The sequence below is a fragment of the Corvus hawaiiensis genome, chromosome 11 (assembly GCF_020740725.1).
Source record: "Corvus hawaiiensis isolate bCorHaw1 chromosome 11, bCorHaw1.pri.cur, whole genome shotgun sequence".
Taxonomy (NCBI): Eukaryota; Metazoa; Chordata; class Aves; order Passeriformes; family Corvidae; genus Corvus; species Corvus hawaiiensis.
Window position 1 is genome coordinate 14383296 of NC_063223.1, and position 17984 is coordinate 14401279.

Genomic DNA, 17984 nt, shown 5'->3' on the forward strand with positions numbered 1-17984 from the left:
CCCCCTGCTTTTCCTGATAGAAAGAGACACTCAACAAAGAAGAGTGTGTTCTCTTCCAATCTGAAATTACTCAATTATTCTCAATTTTTATTTTTGTACTCTATTATAATCCAGTTTATAACAGGAAGAGGCATAGTAATTTTTAAATAAGGCAGTGAGTAAGGTTACCTGCTCAATTATTTAGTTGGATGAAGACTGATCTAGATTAGCATGTTAGGCTTTCAAATTCAGAAAAGCAAGGTGGGCATGTTTCCAAGATGGGAAGCACCCAAGGACTGAACAAGGTTTGAGGGAGGTTACTTTCATTTGAGATATGCTGCAGTGGGAAGGTTTGCAAAAGAATCCAGGTAAGTAGGCTTCCAGAAATGTCTGAAAGCAAAGGAAATGACAAAAAGAGGGCATTGAAATGCTTGATGCACATTCTCTTTGTTTGCTGAGGCTTTAATTGATGTCAGCATGTTCTGAGAGAACTGCTGGGATGCAGTAGGTGGCTTGCTGCCATTGGGCTCTTTAGAGAGCCTGTAGAAAGTCAAAGAGACCTTTCAGTGGCCTTTGAACTGCTCAACTGTTGTTACTATTTAATTTCTTAAAATATATTCATCCTTTAAAAGAAAACAAAGTGACATATCTTGGAACATGTGAAATCTATTTCACAGATGCTGACTTGCACTGCTCTGATTTTCCCTTAGTATTAATTGCCCAAAATGGATCAAGACTTGAGGAGTATTTTGCAGCTACCACTTAAAAGTGGACCCAGCTGATTACATTCTGTGGGCAGGCAAGTTTTGGCCTAACAAGCCTGGGTGGGACTCTTTTGATGCTGCCAGTATTATCTACGAGTCATTTTCTGTAAGGACCTTACTGTTTCACTGAGTGAATGTGCTGTTTTGTCATTTTTGACTGTACTGTTTGGACAAGTGAAGGATTAGTGAGGCATTCTGATTTCACCTGAAGTATTTGGCTGATAGCTGACAATTCATTTCTGGCCAGCCTCCTCAGTGACAGCTGTGGCCATCTAGTTTATATCCTGTTGTCCTCTGCATAGAAGTGATTTGTATGATACACTTCTATGATACACTTCTGCTTCCCCAGTGGAGTTCCTCACTGCCCATATTTTTATTTACAGCATGAAGCCTATTTTGGGAGCCATGCTTTCAATTCCTGCAGGGAATATGCTTGCTGGGATTGTAGCTCTAGCTTCAACCTCTCCTGGTTTCCACTTGCCAGTGTTCCTTCCTTTTCTGTTGTGTCCTGTTCTCAGTCCTAGGCCCTCCTGTGCTTGGGGTCCAAAGAGGTACAAGTAGTTAGGAGTGCAAGGAGTGTGAGATGGCTCCTGCCCAAACAGGGCCTTGCATAGCGAGTTCACTGCTTTCTTTTTGGCATAGCACTGGCCAAACTTCCTGTCATTTTGTGCTTCAGGAGATGGGGGAGACAGGGCAGAGTAATTACTTCTTGCAAAGAAAGAATGCATCACTAGATTGTATCTCGAAATGACTATTCTGCTTTTCATGTACAGTCCAAGAATGTTTTGAAGAAATATGTTTAGGAGTAAGTCTGCTTTTTGAGAATCCATATGAAGGGGGAAATAACAAAAATATAGAATAACTTGTAAATGGGTGTTTAAAAGGACAGTGGAAAAGGCTTTAAGTGTGACTTTTTTAGTGGGCTTTCTTCCCAGGTGACTGGGAGAGCAGTCACTGAAATGACAGACAACTTAGCAGATAAACAGGTCATTTGCAAAGAAAAGCCAAATCACTTGGCTCTTATGGCATTAACAAATTAACAAACACTTCCCTCAAAGTTTTAGTTATTTTTCCAATTGCTGTTAATGAATTAACATTAAACCTTCCTCTGCTATGTGTGAAATAGAAGGTGTGTCCATGCCTCTGAATGATAATAGCAGTGGGCAGAGTTTTGTATTTTGGCACTAGCAGCTTGTGGACATTCACCTTCATGTTGCACAGGTATGGAAACCAAGGCACAGGACAGGAAAGCAATGTTTCTGAGTTTGAGCTGTGTGTTGTACTTACCCCTGCCAGCATCATGCAGAGCTGGGTTAGGATACCTATGAAAGGTCAAACCTTTCTCAGGCCTACAAGGTAACGGAGGAAGCACATTTCACAACACATTGTGGTTTATGACTCTCTCTGACCTTTTTTTGCCCTGACCCAATGGTAACTGAGATTGACAGCTGGTACCCGCTGGGCATTTAGGGACATTACAAACCAACTGCTTTTTTTAAATTTGAAGAACCCTCTCACCAAATGAAGTGGCATCACCTCCCAGTTCTACTAATGGACTTCGACATCTTTGACCGCTTGAACCTGCACAAAGGAGGGACACAGCAATTAAAAATAAACAGTGACATTCTCAAACGCCCATGCTTGCTCTGATTGAGGCTGAGAGCACCAGCAGTGCATGGATTCCTTTATGCTTTGCCTATGTAAATTGCCATCTGGGGTTGATTATCCATATAGCAAAAAGAAAAATTATATATATGTGTTTGGCAAAAAGCTTTGACACAGCAAACAGTTCACTATCCAATCGAGTTAGTACTATTTGCTCCTTAGCACTTGAAATCCACCTTGAAGAGCATGAACTTAGGATTTCTGCAGCAAAAACATAGTGTTGGCAGAATTCTGAATGTCACTTAAGATTATTTCAGTGGTCTTTCAATCTCTATAGTCTTCGAGTTTATAAACTGCAACAACTTGTGACACTTGTATTTCTGCTTTATAAAACTTGCGGGAGTTTGAATAATAAGGATTTTTTGCAATTTAGTTTCATTTTGTTTTACTGATAGGTTTTTATTTTACTGATATCTAAAGTATATGTTGTTTAAAGATTTTAGTTCAAGTGAGGATGAATGTCAAACTCCAGTGCTGCTGGATCTTTCCATAGCACACTTTAACTGAAAAAGGAAAGTGTTTTCTTTTCAGTGGGGGAAATGTATCTTTTGCCTTCCTTATCCAGGTGAGAGGGGAAATCAGAGTTCATGATTCTATCTTTAGATTTCACAGTTGCAAGCACATTAGAAATACTGGAAGATTGGGTGAAACAAAGACATACTAATATATCATCTAAAGATGTTTTAGGGCATGGAAAATGTTCCAGGTTGGTTTGTAAGAATCACTCCCTCTGTCTTAGGAGCTGTGAAAGATTGTAGAAGAGGTTAGGTCTGAGTTGGGTGAGGAGGCAGAGAGAGATGTGCACAGCTCATGGATCTGGTTATCCTGAAAGAGTCCACTTGGCATTGCCTTTCCTGTGATCAGGGGCTGTGGGTGTACACAAGCCAGAGCATGTACATGGCAGCCAAGTACGAAGACCACTGCTGGGGCTCTATTTCAGGAATTGTAAGTAGTAGAAACTTTTCTCCTTGTCTTATAGTCAGGTTCCTGTCTGTCCTGTTTAATGAATTGCTGACAAATGCTGGAGCAGGTTGATGCAAGCTGAGTGGCTGGTGGAGGTTAATAAATGACTTGGAACCTCTGTAAAGTCCAGTGTGCTGCCATTTGTACTCCGTGTGTGTCAGAAGTTGTGAGTGTCTTGAAGGCTGAGTAGCTGTGTTCCTGCTGAGTGGATACATTCATGTTTTTCTCTAGGGGGATCATCATGTGGGGATTCTCACTCTGTGCTGAATCTGAATAATGTATCTAGTGTTGTATGGCACAAAGTTGTTTCTTGTGTAATAAATCTCATTAAAAGGAAAGAGAAATATTCTTACCAGCTCCAACCTTGGCCATCCTGGAGGTTGGCAGTAGCCAGTTGCCATTATCAGTGTAGAGCATCTCAGTCTCAAGAGTTGCAAGCGCATTTATGAAATGCTCCCCTCGTATTTGGAGAGTAATCATCTGGATTGTTTCAGTACTCAGGTGAACTTTCAAAAGGTCGTGTGAGACTCAGATACGAGAAACGTGAGAAACTTGCTTCTGTTTATGTAGTCAGGTATCCTGGTAAATGAGAGTGTTAGTTTAAACCAGTAGTGGTTCTGTCTTGGCAGGAGCCTGTTGACTGTCAGATTATACTGACTTCATGAACTTTTCAAGAAGCATCACTTTGTAAGTGTGATGCTGAGAAGCTTCATGGTTTCATATGCTTTCAACCATATGAAAAGAGATGTTTTCTTCTAAGCTTTTTTTGTTGGCTAGATAACCTTGGTCTGTGTTTTGGCAAACATTCTGTAGCTTTTGTGGGTCATACAACAAAAAAATTCTCCACTGTCTGATAGAATAACTCAAATAGTATTTGCAAGACTGTTTCCTTTAAACCATTGTAACTATTAAAATTGTAACAGAGAGATCTGCTTTTGTCCACGTGAGTACTTCAGTCTATCTGATGTCCCAGAACCTCTGATTACTGAGCTTTAGTATGTATATATATGTAGTAAGAAATAATTTTAGTTTATTTAAGGACTTTTATCAGAGTTGCACAGTTAAGCCTTGTCAGAGGACATTTAAATCTCAGAAAACAAACTTAGATCAAACCCCACTGAAGTGGATCACAAAGACATTTGTGTGTGGACTTTCATAGTGCAATCTTAAAGAAGTTTTTGCTTTTACCATTTTGAGCACTCTGGGCCTCCTAATATGCCCCTTCCAAATTGCAGTTAATGTTGACTACTTTTTGCACTGTGAATCAAGAGAACCCTTGCTGAATTTTCTGAGAGTCTGAATACTGTTTCTACATCTGTTTTTTCCTATGCTGCTTGGGTTTTTCTTGCCCAATACCAGTGTAAACAGCCTTTAAGATGCAACAGTTCCTCTGCTGGGAAGCGAGTTTTCCTTGCCTTGAACATTTTCTTTTCACTGGAATGCTGTGAAGAAGGGCAGTTCATAGAATTGGGTTGGGGGAGAATCACCTAAATGTAGCTGCTAAAATTGTGAAAAGGCAGTTCATGGTGCATATTAAAAGATGTGGGTGAAAAAATGCAAGAATCTTAAATCCTAAAGCAATAAATTAAATGTATAAACATAATGTTATACATGCGGTTTAATTCAGTACAAGAATTAAACTGGTTTTTTTATTTGTCTGCTGCTTCTAAAGCATGGGTTATGTTTTTTTGGAGATTTTCTTCTTTCCTAGAAAACATCAGTGTGAATCCTACTGGTTTTGCATCTGCTGTGGCATTACTTAAAAGCAAAATATGCAGGATTTGGCTTATACTGGAAAGTACTTTGCTTTCAGCGTTTAGGATATTATCAGTTGTTTTGGAAGAACTAAAGTGCTCTGCACAGTTCTTTGTGGTTAAGTAAAGGATTAAAGACCTGATCCTGTGCCTGCGGAATGAAATTTAGATCTGGCAATAAAAACTTCTCAAATCTTTTTGGCTTGATCTCTTAAGAGAATAAGAGTAGCAGATGCTGAGCTCTTTCTGAAGATCAATTCCCTCATTTTCAAGTATGGTTTTGTAACTTTTTACTGTGTGGTTTTTTGGTTTTGTTTTTTATTTCTGTTTTAGTTCACATTTTAAAAAAACCAAACCAACACCAAGCCCTCAAAAAAAGAAAAAAAAGCCAACACAACCTCAAGCAAAGCACAAAACTCATTTTAAGTTTGTATTTAAAACCATATAAAATTGTAGAAAAAACTTTAGACTTACAAAAAATCCTCAGGAATAAAAATGTTCAGGAAGAGATTTGTATGTTGCAATTCATTCACTACCTGTTACTGAAGTACAATGTTTAGTTCATATCACTTGCAATTTTGTATTGAGTATCATGTAGGTACAGTAAAGTGAGGGAGCAAGATAAAGGACTTTGTGCATTAAGGTTTGTTTTATTCAGGACCAGGGATAATACATAATAGAAAGGAATCTTGATATGTATCATGGGGCTTTTAATTTTTTTTCTACTTGGTCAGAGCAGAAGGGAAGGAAGCCAGGGGAGAGCAGCCAACCTGAGCAGTGCTAATCCAAACCATACACTGTATTTTCGGAGCTTGTGTGTCTAATGTGATCTCTGTAGGCAGAAAAGTGGCCTAGTCAGTGCTGGCCAATTAACTCTTCAAATACTGAAATTCATCTGCAGCTTTTCTTGGAGATCTAGGTATACCCTGTGCTCCCTGCCAGACAGAGACAGTTGGGGTACAAGATCAATCATTGGGGTACTTTTTCTCATCCATTAGAAGGCAAAGAATATGAGTTTCTTCTTACAGTGAATCTGAAAAGGAAGAGATTTGTAACTTCTGCATTGCTTCTACCCATTTAAATCTTGAAATGACTGTTGGGATCAAAGCTCCACATGAATGTGCAGCATTGCTGGAAACAATATTGTTCTCCAAGGTAGACTTAACTTCTGCAGTATTTCCATGGCACTGCTTGCTTGTGCAGGGTTATCTGCAATGCTGACTGGTAATGGTTAATGTGTGAGATTAATTTGGAGTGTGTTATTTTGTGCCATTGCCATGCAGATAATTTTGCCTTAATAGTTAGCTAGTGCAGAGAGCTGTTTCTGCCTGAGAACTGGTATGCTCTTCAGTGGGGTTTAGAATGAAAAAATAATGCAAGATGATCTTGACTCTAAATAGAAGAAAATACTGTGTGATGTGAATGTCATACTTTTATTTGATATAATGACCGATTTTCTTAGATAAGTCAAGATACGTTTTTTTTCTGTCAAGATTTCAGTATACATTTTGTCCCATGAGAACTGTTAGAAAAGCTGAAGAAAGTTGTGACAGAAATACAAGGTGGTAAAGAAACTGATCTGAAGAAGGAACCATTGTACTGACAGGAAAATTATACAGGCAGAGTTGTTCAGAGTTTGGTCTTGGCACTGAAGTGGGATAGTTCCACTAGTGACTGCACGTGCTGCCCCATGTATGTAGGCATTCTCCCCACTAATTTGCCACATTCGTGTCCTCCCTGGACTCTTGGAGACTGCTGGCAGATGTGACATCCTTGTGTAATCTCTCATGCTGAGCATTCTGTAGCTCTTTTGGAATTACCAACTGGATTGCAGGATCTGATGGTAAAGCCTCCATATCCCAGTGCTCAAGTGTGCCACAAATGGAAAAATGGATGATGCTCTTGTATGCTACATGAGTGAGCAATTTGGCTCTGGTATAGCAACATACGAGGATAAACAAATATGCAGGTTTGTTACTCCAAAACAAGGTTGAAAAGAAAACTAAACATCTAGTGAGCTGTTAAGATTACTCTTGACATCTAGATTTTTCTATATTGTCTCAACTTCCTTTCTCTGCTCACTCTACTTTTTCTCCTGCCTGTTCTTTTTCGTCCATTTCTAGCTTCTTTTCCAGTCTCAGAGTTTGCTCTTCAAAGTGATTGATCTTTTCTACTTACACCATAGATTGAAGAAACCTTTTTCTTTCTCCATTTTCTCATCTGCTGTTGCAATTTTAAGCCATGACTGGGATGCAGCTGAACAAAAAGGCACATGTTATCCTGGGACTTAGTAGGTAACATCTTTCCTGTTGAGCCATTGCAGCTCCAGGGATCAAATGTTGTGTTCTTAGCTTTGTGTGCCCTGGGGTTCAAGATCACTTTGAAACTAAGTTAATGGACATTGCTGTAGTAATCACAAGTTGCATCCAAATGCCTTTTTGTTTAACTTTATGGTAATTCCTTAAGGGAAAGGATGGCTGGATTGTGTTTGCATAACTTGTTTGCTTAAGCATTGCTGCTGCCAGGTCATTAACTTTATTTTTCTTTCTTTTAATTTATCAGGTAGAATTGTTCTCAATGCAGTTCAGTTGAAAGCAGACCCACGTGCAGGTACACAAACTGTTTGAGCAGGAATATTAGTGGGATGCTTGAGTAGTAATTGGGCAGGTAACCTCCTGTATGGTACACACAGCCTTCACATGGCATTCCTGCTGGGACTGCAGTGTTATGAGAAGGCTTAGTTAGGGCAGAGAGGAACTCTCATGTTTTAAATATTTAAATTCAAGTGCAGGAGGCCTTGGCAGAATTTCAGTAACCAGAATGAAGGAAGGGAGTGTAACCTCTCTTCTTCCTTGGTCATCCATACATAGTACAGTTCCTCATTTGATGAGGCTTTTAGAAGCAGAACATCTCAGCAAGTGCCACAATAACTAAGCTGTGGTCTGTATGTTATAAAGTTCTGCTCAGTTCTGGCCATTGGCAAAGAAGGGATCTGAATACTGAAAACATTGCTTAACCAATGCTGCTGAAATTAAATTTGACCAAGAGACAGAAGAAAGTGGATTAGTGCGTAAGTGCCCAGAAATCTCTATTTACTCTATTACCAGAATACTTTCTTGAAGTATTGCTATGACACCATAGCAAGTCCTCTGGATTTCATGCCTTTTACTGTGTGTTTCTGAGATGACTTAACTTAGAGAACTCTACATTTTATTCTTTGATACTGCTATGAAAATTACATGAGAATTTACTTCGTTCTTTAAAGGTTTATTCAGCTCATCACCTGAATCTGTCATCGTACGCCTGTGACAATAACATGTATTGTTGAAACTAAATGTAAGATGCATCTCTTCACTAAAATATTCCCATAACTTCATGTTATAATAGCTGGTGCAGCTTGAATTGGAAAAGTTAATACTAGAGAGAGCCAATACTTACAGTATCAGCTGGAATGATATAATTAGTTTAGCTGCCCAGATAGTACTGTGATGAACATGATACGAATGCCTAGATACAGATTTTCATTTGCAGCTGTCTGAAATGAAAGCTACAAACTCCCAGGCTCTTCATGGGAGTAAAGATTAGCTTCAAGGCATATGACGTAAAATTGGCTTCCCTTTCTTTCTCCTCTGATGAATAAATAATCAAGAATAAACATTTCACACTTTAACAAGGAAAGGTCAAACAGCCTTTTAAAGAGTCTCTGTAGCTAATACATTTTTAAATACTAAAACTGTAGACTTAAAAATCGTCGTGTGTTTGTGAAAGTCAGATTTAGTAGTCGAGCTGTTTCTCTCTAGGCAGCCTCTATTTAAGATATATTCTCTCAATATATGTGTGTAATAGATTCTGCAACAGAATGGCAGAGGTGGCCTTAATGCTTGTGCAGTTTGGGTGGCAGGAATCAGCCATGAGAACAGATTAACTCATTGGAATAAATTACCCTGGTGTATATATACACCTGTCAAGGTTTTTTCTTCAGCAGAAAGGGGTTAGAGGTATGGAAAACAATTCAGAAATTTGTTTGTCATGTAAGTTTTGTGTGAGGCTTCAGAATGTCTAGAAGTTTTTCTGCTCTTTCTTGGTATTCCTCTAACTTACTTGCTTTTGTTTTCTTCATTTCAATTGTTGTGTTGTAGTTGCTTTTCCTTAATAATATATTAATTATATAATGAATTTCAATAGACTATTATGCTAAGCATCCCTAGAGGAGGTTTTTGTCTGATGTGCAACACCTAGTACATAGGACTGCAAAAAGTTAAATGGTGGCTTAGGGAAAAAATATGTACTGTTACCACTCAGTTCATTTTTGAAATATGGATATTATTCATGTGGTATTTTCTTGCCCAGTTGATGATGTTGATCCTGCTTGTGGAGATTAGCTGCCAATAATTTGAAGTCTTGAGGGAGTGAGGAATATGCAGGTATACCACAAACACTCAAAACCACAGAGAAGAAGGAAAGCTTGAAAATACGTATTTTTTTCTAAAGGATTGGAATAAATGCTCAATAAGACTAAAATAAATGTCCAGTTTGGCCTTGAGACAGCACAGAGCAACACCAGTTGGTTTTGTCTAAATGCAAATCTTTGTAAAATAAAGTAAAATAAAATAATGAATCCCACTGTAAACTATTTTGCATTCAGTTTTAGGAGAAAGTTGGAGTCAAGTGGTGATTGAACAAGAATAATGTTTTGTACAACATGTGTTGCTGTTTCAAATGTTCCTTTTCTGTTGCTGCCATGGTGCTCCTGTTTGGGCAAAAGTTGTTGTGTGTACAAAGTGTATTAAGGTGGCAAGGACTCTCATATTAATGCTTCCTTCTAGTCTAGTCAAAGGCTGCTTGATTGTTTGGGCTCTAGAGGAGGTTATTAGATATCTTCGCCCCAGGGTAGGTCTTTAATCACTTATGGGTGAGGTGCAGAAAGTTCTCCAACATAGGATAGAGAGCAAGGCCCCAACTTGTTCTGAGCCCTCTGGTGAGTCTGAGATGTTACATAAAATTGAAGTTCAACATAATTTATTCTGGTGTGTTAATGTTTTTTGGGCATGTATTTCCCTAAATAGTAGGAAAAGTGGAAAATTCCTAGGTTGTTAGAAATCACAGTGTATGCTTTCCTTTCTTGCAGAAAGCACTAACAGATTAGTCAGAAGTTCGAAAATACAATTGTGGTCAAACACTTTTTTGTAGTACAAATTTTTTTTCAGGTCTTTCTTACTTGTCTTTGCTTTGTTTTCATCTTCACTTTTCCTGCCTACTCATCCTTTCTGAGGAGGTTGTTGAACTTCCATTTTTAAATCCGCTTTCCAGATGCGTGATCCGTGCAGGCAGCACATCCCTGTTTGTCAGAGCTGAGATCACAGGCTCTGGCTGCCCTTCTGGAGAGGTCCTTGGAGATTTTAAAGTCTTTGGGGCAGGGGGGAATTTTTTCTCAACTTGAGATTTACTATTAGGAATAGAGAGAATGGGGTTAATAAGATTAAGGAGAACATGTTTAGGGAAGGCAGTTGTGGCTTCAGTAGCCTCTACCTCTGTAAAACATGTATATGCTGAACTGATTTGGGAGATTACTAGAAACATTGAGGTGTTTTTTCTTAATTTTTAAAGGGATGTTTTTGGCAGGAAACAAAGCAGTGTTTTTTAAAAATGACAGTAATTCTCTAGTAAAAACACACAAATGAAAATGTGAAGGTAAGGGTTCTATTCACTGGGTTTGTGGGGGTTTTGTGGTGTTTGGTTTTTTGTTTGTAGTTTTTTGTTTTTTTAAAATTTTCATGAGGAGGGGGGTTTTGGGTTTTTTTTGTTTGTTTTGTTTATTTAAACAAGGGTGGTTCTGTATGTATTGCATGTATTCAATATTGTCGAGGTGCTTTGAAGGTGCATATATGGGGAGAGAGATAGGCAAAGAAGTTTTTACGTCAGATTTAAATGGAGTAGGGAAGAAAACTTAATGCTCAGGCATAGTTTTGTGGTTATACTGTGACTCACAAGAAAGACTTAGTCCTTCTGACATGTACATTACAAACAGTTGTAAAAACATGCCATTAGATATCCAGAATGAGGAGTGGGCTGAGTTAATGTTATTTTGAATCCATAACGTTCACGTTTTCTGGCACAGTGAGTGTAAGGCTGCACATCAAACATTGTATTACTGCTTTTTCTTGTACATTACTTTGTTGTCCCTGATGGACAACGTCCCTTCTGATCAGCTCGGACGTGAAGTTTTAATCCTGCCTTTCATTTGTTCTGTGTCATCTAGTGATGCTGACACCAACCAAGGCTTTTTATTTGAGTCAGGATTTAGATACACTTGGACAGAGAATGCACTGATGTGATTTAAATTTTTATAGTTATGTGCAGTGCTTTACAGTACACATGCTGAGTTTCTTGCTGTTTTCCTACATATGAAGAATCAAATTTGCAGGTTAGATTTATGTTGAAATGTGATTATATTTTAAGTTTTCATTTATGTCTCAGTTGTGTGGTGATAATTTTCCCCAGTGTGAATATTGTTATAAATATAGTTTTAAACCTATTGGAGCCATACCTATATCTGAGCATGGCCATGTAGAAATGAGTCTTGTATCTTCCTAATGTTTTGTGGACAATTAATATTTGTTGGTAATCTTTGTTCAGAATTTGGATTCCTGTGTTTTAAGTTTTTGAAAGTAGTGGATTTCTTAGGTTCAGCCTGGGATCTGAAGGAGACATTATAAACATTTAATAGTTTTAAAAGAAACTTATTAGAAACTACAGTATCTGTGGCATGTGCTAGATGTAAGAGGTTTTTTATATTTTCATTTCAGAAGAGGGTTGGTTTTTTTTTTTCTAGAAAGCTATGAAGATGAGCCTTTTTTTGTGATAGAGTGAGCTCTAGGATTTGTTTCAGATTCTGTTTAATCTTAGCTTTAACCTAGTTAAGATTTAATTCTGTATTTAAATCCCCTTGCCAACGTAATTTATTCCATCTATTGTTTTTTTACCTGTGTTTGTAAGTCAGATACTAAGACTCCGGTAGGTTGATAAAGAAACTAAGAACAGCATGTGGGAAAAAAAAAAATCTTCTCCAAATGTAGCAATTGCAGCAAGTGGGATTTGGTTTGAGAGGCTGAGTTTCTCTCTTACACTGATAGTACCAGGAAGGTACTTTTCAGAGTGCACAGAGATGGCACAGCAAGTTTTGGAAGTTGAGTGTGTTGGGTTTTTTTGGTTTTTGTGGGGTTTTTTTTTAGGGGATGGTCGTGAGAGTGTGGTTGTTAGATTTTTCTACAGAAACTAAAAGTTCAAGTCACAAAGGAAAACAAATTCATGGAGATGCTGATTATCCCAGTTACCACTCAAATAATTTGCAGCCGTGAGAGCTCAGTGTTTGTATAAAGCAGACTGCTGTGCTTTAATGATGGATTTAGTTGCTTAATTGTAAAAAATGGCCAATGAAGTATTGTAAATGTGTTTTATTTTGGGACTAAGACTTTCCCCCTGTTATATTTAAAGAACACATTAGATGCATTTCTCATACGCAATTTTTCATGTGGCAGTTCTACCTAGATTGAGTTTGTAGTGCTCTGATAATGATCAGAATTCTGCAATAAAGAAAAATAAATCAGAATTGGAACAGGCAAATATTTGTGCTTTTGAACCTGCAGGGTTATTTTTTATCTTTTTTTATTTGTTCATAAATAAAAGAAGCTTTAGTTTCTTTGAAGCAGACATCTCTCTGCAAATGGGAGAAGCTGAAACCAGCACAGGCAGGTGTTGAGCAAATGTCTCCAGTGAGCTCTCACAAGGGTTGTGTTATAGATTTTTGATTGTTTTTATTAGTCTGCTCAGAATCTCGCTTCTCAGGTTTGTACTTAATTGCTGGGTGATTCTGTGGCATAAACATCCAGATGTCTACCTGTTGTTTAAATCTGATTCCAGCCAGTCTTCCAAGCAAGATGTGTTTATCCCTTGTACATCCAAGGCTCACTCAGGTACCTTCTCCTCAGAGCTGGAATGTTGTTGCTTCAAGGTAATTTTAACTGACAAATTTACAAGACCACACACTTGGGGTATTTAGTTGTACCTTTTGAACCACACTTACAAAAATGTAGGTGTTCCAAAAGCATGAACATTTTCAACCTCATCAATTATTTTTAATATTAAAAGTCAGTAGATGGAGCCAAAGGCTTGTAGAAAAATGACTTGTGCTGAATGTGTATTAAACCACAAAGCCCAGTAAGTTTAACTAATAATGTTTCTACTAAAATTTTTAACAGCAAAGCTATTTATTTGCTGCTAAACCTTATACTAGCATCCCTTTTTCATCCCCTTGTCTCTGTGCAGAGTGAGAGCTCATCCCTTCATGTACCAGGGGTCTAAGAAGACTAAAAAGAGTGAAGTTTCAGTGGGAACCTGATTTTCTTCGTAGATTTACATGTGTGATGTTTTCTGTGGCAGCGTTCACTACTTTATCAGAAAAAATGGTGCTATATTTTGTCAATATTTTTCCTTCTCCTGTGAGCATGGTAATTGGAATCCACTATTGAGGGTTAGACTGGAATTCATTGCAACCTCATTTCTATTGTTGCATGGTTGGTAAGGTACTGGGGTTTCATGTTTTTCTTCTGAAACGACTGAAATAAGTCATTTTAGAAGAAATTTTGCCTTACATAACTTTATATATATATATATATATAAAAATATATATATATATATATATATATAAATGTTCATATTTTCCTTAGATAACTTGTCAGATTTGGTATTCTAACAGGCTAACCTTATGCTTTTTGTTAAATATTAGCATCCTTTTGGGATTTAAAAAAATACTTTCATAAAAATAAGGGATGTGATGTTTTGTAAACAGTGTGCAATTTATCCCATTTTTATAAAATAAACCCCAAAGGCAACGTGGTACCTACCTTTTGTAGGAAAAGGGGAAAAACAACTTTCATAGTTTTAAAATATGATATCCAAAGGGTATACAAAAAATTATGATGGCTGAACAGAGGATGTTTCAGTGGTACAGTACTGTTTTGCCTTTTAAGAAAGAAAAATGAAAATGTTAAGTGACTAATGGCAGCTGTTTTGTCAAACTTTATGTAAAAAACTTTCTCCTCTAAATCTAATTTTCTGAAGGAATATGAAATGTACATATGTTACACATGAAATCTAGAGCCAGTGGGATATAAATGGTATGCTTAAGCATTGCATGTATATTTTTTTCTCATTTTTGTTTTACTGATTCTTGAAGCTCAGTCTCTTCAGTTTGAAGCAAGGATCTCCTTAGAGAAACTTGTGAAACTTGGCTTACTGGCCAAGTTAAAAGCTTTTCTTATTTTTCTGTTTATCTTTGGCCTCATCTCTGTTTAAATTATCTTTCCTGCACTCCTGCTGTTGAAAGACAGTGATAAAACTTCCACCAGTTGTACCAACTTGCTGACTTAATTTCCTCTAAGGAGCATTGGCTGTAGTAGCAAGAGTTTCTAACATTGACATTTTTCTTTCAAATGATAGCGGTCAGTTTTTAGTTTCAGATTCACTCTGGACTTATTCATAGGCTTTTCTAGTAGACATTTTACTTCCTAAATGTGTTCAGTCACTTCCAGTGAAATTATATTTTCCTTTCAAGCCCCTTGCATTGTGCTAAAAAACTCATACAGGACTGGGACAGTGCATCCCAAATTACATCTTTATTCAGTCTCCAAGTAACTGAATCTTGCAGTCTCACTGTGATATGAGTATCTTCTATGTTTACATTTACTGTAGATGAACATTAATGCATCTTTTAATACAGAGAAAATAAACTGATAACAGAGGAAGGCACAGTGCTTTTTGTTGTATTGGAGCTATGAGAGCTAGTGAGTAGGATGAAAAAAATCTGCAAATAAGGAAGCCTGATCATGAAGAAGTACTTAAAAAAATCGTATGAAACTTTTAAAAAGACATTGCCTTCCCAAAAATCCAAACACCCAACCCTAACTATCTAGTTTCCAATAATGAAAAATTTTTGCATTGCTGGATAGGCTAGATAAGCTTCTTTGGACTGGATTCAGTCATCTCAGAATTTTTTGTAGCCTGCACACTCTGGATTACATGTAATTTAAACTTTATTATAATAAGAAAAGGTTCTAGCTTTCAGGACTTGGAAGGGAGTGACAGTTGCAGTTTTCCAGTCTTGAGTGCATACAGAGCATTTCACATGTGAAATCTTCTCCCAGTCTTGGAATGTTAATTTTGAAGCCTAATTGTGTTACTTTGAAATGTCATTGGCCATTTTAGGGAAAGTTGTCTCAGCAGGTGTGATTGGGCAGCTACAGTCCTGAGACCTAAAGGACAGGAAGTGACAGATTGTGCAAGGAAAGAAATCAAGCAGAAGAGAGATACATAGTAAAAAAATATAAAGGAAATGAAAAGCTGGTTTTTGGTGTGCTGCAATACCACTTAAAGACTTGTTCTTTACTCTGTGAAATACCTTTATGTGCCAGCATTAACAGGCTACTGTTCTTTCATAGGTTTAAAGTTGCCCCCATTACTTTTACTGAGCTTCTCTGCTTGGTGCTTTGCTGTTAGGTGTTCTTACGGATGGCTCTGGAGCTGCCTCCTCTGTTAAACATGTGTGTTGTAACCCCAGTCAGCCTATTTTTAAGGTTTCATCATGGACCACGTCTAGCTTCCTTTTAAAAGACCCATAATGGATTAAAATTATTTATAAATTGACAGCTCTTTCTCCTGACTGATGCCTGTTTCCTTATCATTGATATTATAAGTGCCCAGCGCCGATATTTGTCCTATTTGTCAGAAAATACTCTGATAGCGTGTGTTCTAAAACAAAACAATAAATAAAAACACCAACAAAAGCAAAATCTCATTTTGTTCATAGTTTATCCTGAATCTTTCGGTAAATGTTGTATTAGCCAAGAGAATGCTGTTGAGCATTCTCTGTACCTCAGTGGTACTTGCACATCTCTGCACGATGGGCCAGTTCCCTTCCCTGAGTTGCAGTGGATTTTCCGTGTTTCTGTTACAGGTGTCTGTGATAACTTGGTACTGGAAAATGAGTCTGCCTGTTTTAAATAAGAGATTAATTTGCATAGGTACTCAGAAATAGTAAAATATGCTGATGATAGCTGTAATTTCTTTGGATCTTGATGAAGGTTTTAAAAATCATGTCAATAGGACTGCCAGTAGAAAGTGCCTGTGTGGAAAATATAGAAATATTTATTCACCTGATTACAGCTGAAAGGTTTAGGCAAATAGATAATAGAAGATTGGAAGTGTTTAGAAGATAATAGTTTGTACTTCCATCATTTGAATACAGCTCCTGGCTGTCATTGTCAGAATATACTAGGTGTGCTTGCAGCATGTATCAGGAATTATTTCTTTTATAGTCAAACCTAGGGTTTTTCAAATTGGACAGCTCTTCCATAGCAAGTTAACAAATCCTTGAGAGGCAGAGAAGTCACAACTCTACGTCTATTGTAAATGCTTGCTGTATCAGAGGTGAGGGACCCTTTTCATGAGTTAATCAAAAAGACCTATGCAAACAAGCAGGAGGATTTTTTCTTCAGTCAGTCACTACAGTTACAGAGCCTGACATTGTTAGTGAACCTTCATGATCTCATAGGCTACCGCAGACTCTTGTGCACCAGACCCCTCTTAATAAAAACGTGAGGCACTGGATACACAAATTCATAGCAGCTGTCACAGCTGGGCTGTGGTGAAGTTTGGTCAAGACCCTTTGAACTTTTTATTTCACACTAATCCCATTTAGTGTGATCAATATAAGGACCTCCAGCTCCTAGGTCTGTTAATTAGGTGTCAAGTGTTGGGTTGGCCTGTGTCAGGCTGTAAAATACAAACACAGAAGAGACTATCAGTAGGGAAGTAAAGTGTTTATTGTCTGAATGTATAAGAGTGAAAAGTTGCCTTCCTAGCCTGAGATGTCCTTGGGGATCTTAAGGGTCTTTTGTTTCTCTCAGTAAGGTAATTGTATAGTTAAATATGCATTTTACCAAAAATAGTAGTGCAGTTAGGGGCTGCAGAATAATGTAAAAGATCTAGTTCTGCTAATAATTTAATGCTGGAATACCTCTTTGTCTACCTACCCCCATGCCTTTTCCCCTGATCATAAATACACTTGATTGCTCTGGTAACTATTTGTGTTGGGTTGCTTTAAGATGGGAGTCCTTTCTGCACGTGTATGTCTAAAATGAAGTTTCTTCTAGGACTTACCAGTATTAATTTTAACTTATGCTTTGTAGCACTCAGGGAATAGACAGGATAACTTAGATCTTCATTTCTCCATCTCAAAGAATCTCAGGAGGTTTTTGAACTCCCCCATCTTTAGTTCTCTATCATTCAGGGAAGAGTAAATACGTAGAATGATATTTCAACTTTCATACGTTTTTGGGTTCTTTTATTTCAGTCTTTCAGTGACAGAAAGGACTGGGGAGTTGTGAGTAGTTTGTTTCATCTCCTTTGAAGAAAACCTAAAATTTATAATCCCAGATCAGACCTTTCCTATAACTCACGCAACTCATCCTGTTAACTGTTTTAATATATGGCACCGCTATTTCATTAAACAACATCCAGGAATAATTAGTTCAGCAACGATGCCTCGGAACAAAAGCCCTTGATTTCGTTTAACTTTATAAGTTGGTCTCTTTTGATCTGCAAGAACACATCTGGGGCCTTTAAGAAAGCAGAAAGAAAAATATTAAATGTTTAGTAAGGCTGTTGGTGAAGGTTTCAAAGCACAGTAACCCTTTGGTACCATGATGTAGCTCAGAGGCAAAAAAGTGTGAATTTTTTATTTCATAAGCTATCACATAGCACCTCTGTATAGTAAATGCAGTTTTTGTTAGCTGATGACGAC

At 37.6% G+C, this 17984-nt stretch overlaps 1 protein-coding gene across 2 annotated transcripts in view; it reads left to right on the forward strand.

The window, feature by feature from the left end:
- The window catches only part of EEFSEC (eukaryotic elongation factor, selenocysteine-tRNA specific), a 124578-nt gene that overhangs the window by 38182 nt on the left and 68412 nt on the right, over positions 1-17984 (forward strand). The window lies entirely within an intron of this gene.